Below are 3011 nucleotides of genomic sequence, written 5' to 3' on the forward strand. Positions count from 1 at the left end.
ACCAAGCGTATACATCGATAAATTCTTTAAGTAAGTTAATTAAATCGGTTCTTTCCTGTTTATTCAGTGTTAATCCAATTTTAAATTCTCTTTTATGGGTTGAATCATTTGAGATATCAACCGTTTCAGTTTCTTCAATTACCAGTGTTTTCTTTTCGAGTGTTTCCATTGCTTTCATAATTTCTTTGTCTTTTTCATTGTTAGTTAAGAAATGCTCGTCATCTTGGGTTAGAGAAAACACGAGAAATAAGGAGAATGAGAAATATTATTATACTCTGAGATCATTACATCAAAGAGTGATATGTCCTTAAGGACTTAATCACTAACTATTCTAGGAGAAGAAATAGGAGGGGAAGGTGCTACTACTAAAGATCTAGAAGACTCTATAGGGAGAGACTCCGACTCAGACTCTGATTCAGATGACTCTTCAAACATCGGTCCTTGCCCTGTTGTGATGGATATCTTCCTTCCACAGGAGTTGAGATTTCATCAGTGATGTAGCAATCCAAGAAAATCTCAAATCCCGGTTGTCTTATGCCGTTTACAACAAATGGCTCGGGAAATTCATGGCATGGATAGTCCTCTCCTTCTTTTATAAATTGACCATTAAGTGTAAGCGGGTACTGATCCATTGGGATTGCTTTCTTTTGAATGCGAGCGTCCCTACGTGCCTTTGACTTTTCCTGGGCTCGCCTGAGATCTTTCCGAGTCGGTTCGAAACCATGTCCGAAAGTGTCTAAATTAGGGAGGCCATGTGACTCCAGTGACTTTGCTATTCCTTTTTTCTTTCCTAGGGTCATCCCAGGAAAATGTCCTTGTTTCTTCAGCATAGCATTCACGATCATGTTGGAATGGGGGTCATGGCAAAGAGGGGTCCTTTCATCCTCCTGGATTAAGGAGACTTCTTCGTTAAAGCCCCATAAATCTTCATCATCCTCGTCGTGCTCCACATTAATGATTGGATTCTCTATAGACTTAATCCTCATAGGCTAAGCATCGATGGTGATAGGAATTCCCCAAACTATAGCTTTTAATTGTTGGTGGAGAGATGAGGGGACGACCTTTAGGTCATGAAGCCAAGGGCTTCCCAACAGCGAATTGAACAAAGCTTTAATGTCTACTACTTGGAAAGTAGTAGCATGTTCTATTGCTCCCGCCGTTAAATTCAGGGTAATTTTGCCGAGAGCTTGACGACGAGTGTTGTCATAGGCCCTTATTCCTTGTGTAGGCGGAGTTAAATCTTTGTCCCTTATGCCTAACATCCTCGCAGTTCTAAGTGGACAGACGTTGATGGCCGATCCATTGTCTACAAGAGTCATAGGAACATTCATTCTCTTGCAAACTACTGTGAGGTTTAATGCCTTGTAGTGTTTGTCACCTTCTGGAGGTAAATCCTTGTTAGAAAAGGTGATCAAATTAATTGGACTAGGAAGATCACTTGTGAGGAAGTTGGCTAATCCTTCAGGGGTAGTGTCAGAATCTATCCCAATTTTGTCCAAGGCATTCATTACAGCCAACCTATGTTCTCGAGATGTTGCCAAAAGTTTCCATACGTTCATCTCGACTTTTGTCTTCTTTAACTGTTTAACAATATCATTGTCTTCAATGATAGGTATGGGAACTTGTTGTGTGGTTGACATAGGTTGTGTTGAAACGGGAGGTTGTATTCTCCCGGATCTTGTGAGGACGTCTATCGATGAGTCTTCTTCAGCCCAAAAGTCATCTATGGTGTATGACACAGAAGGTGGAGGTCCTACTATGTCCTTTATATAAACATCTTCTTCATCACTGTCCCAAACTCCATTAATGGTTGAATCATCTTCTTGTGGAACTTGGACTAGTTTCTTTTTATCAATCATTTTCTGAACCAAATCCTTGAATTTGAAATAGTTTTCGATAGTGTGACCCCCTAATTGATGATACTGACAATAATATCTATCTGTCCTTTTCAATGATTCAAATGGTCTCAGTTCGAGAGGTTTGATCTCGCCACTCTCGGAGAGCATTTTGAACATTTGTGCATATGGGATCCCAATTGGAGTGTAGATTATATTACTCTTTTTGGGTCTTTCAGTGACTTGTAAAGGAAAACGCTTTGCCTCATAAGTCGTTCCCTTGCTAGTTAGAGGTAATGAGATCTTATTAGCTTCCACAAGATCTTGGATGAGGTTTTGAAACCTGTAGCATTCATTTGTGGCATGACCATTTCCTTGATGGTACTTGCAGTAGGATTTGGGATCCCACCTTGGAGATCGATTTTTTGGTGTTGGATCCTCTGTTGGACCAATAGGTTTGATTAGTCCTTGATCATAGAGATGATCAAAAGTAGCATCGTAGGTCATTCCTATGGGTGTAAATTCTCTTTTATCTTCCAGAAGTGGAATCTCGTCATACTTCTTTTGGGGTTTCTTTATAGCCTTGAAAGCTTCACGTAGTAAATGCGATACCTCCATCATAGACAGTGTGAGCAATTGTATATCTTCCTTACTTGCCGGTTCTGGAAGGTTATCCCTGACATTAAAAAAGGTTTCCTCCTCTTTTTCTGTGGCATAGATTCCTTTGACATGTCTAATGAGAGACGAGGGGTCAACCTCGTTTTCCTCATCAGAGATAGCCAGGGCATGAGCGAGAGGTGCATTATCAATGCTTGGCTTCTTACTGGCAGGGGGCAATGGCAGCTTTTTGTTGTAGATTAAGTCTTGGATAGCTTCCTTAAGCTTCCAACAGTTTTCGGTGAGATGGCCCCTACCTTGGTGATACTTGCAGTGTGCATTGGGGTTCCATTTAGCCGACCTCTTTTCGACTGGTGGGTCCTCAAATGGTCCAATAGGAGTTATAAGACCTTTTGCATATAATCGATAAAATACGGTGTCATAACTCATGCCAATAGGAGTAAAGTTCCTCCTAAATGGTTTCTTTTGTCCTTGATTGTTCGTAGCAAGTACTTCTCCTAAATTAAAAGTGCTAACATGGTTTGAGTGGGTGGTTTTGGAAGAAGAAGGATTGTTTTT

Source organism: Chenopodium album, chromosome 3, assembly GCF_948465745.1.
Source record: "Chenopodium album chromosome 3, dcCheAlbu1.1, whole genome shotgun sequence".
Taxonomy (NCBI): domain Eukaryota; kingdom Viridiplantae; phylum Streptophyta; class Magnoliopsida; order Caryophyllales; family Amaranthaceae; genus Chenopodium; species Chenopodium album.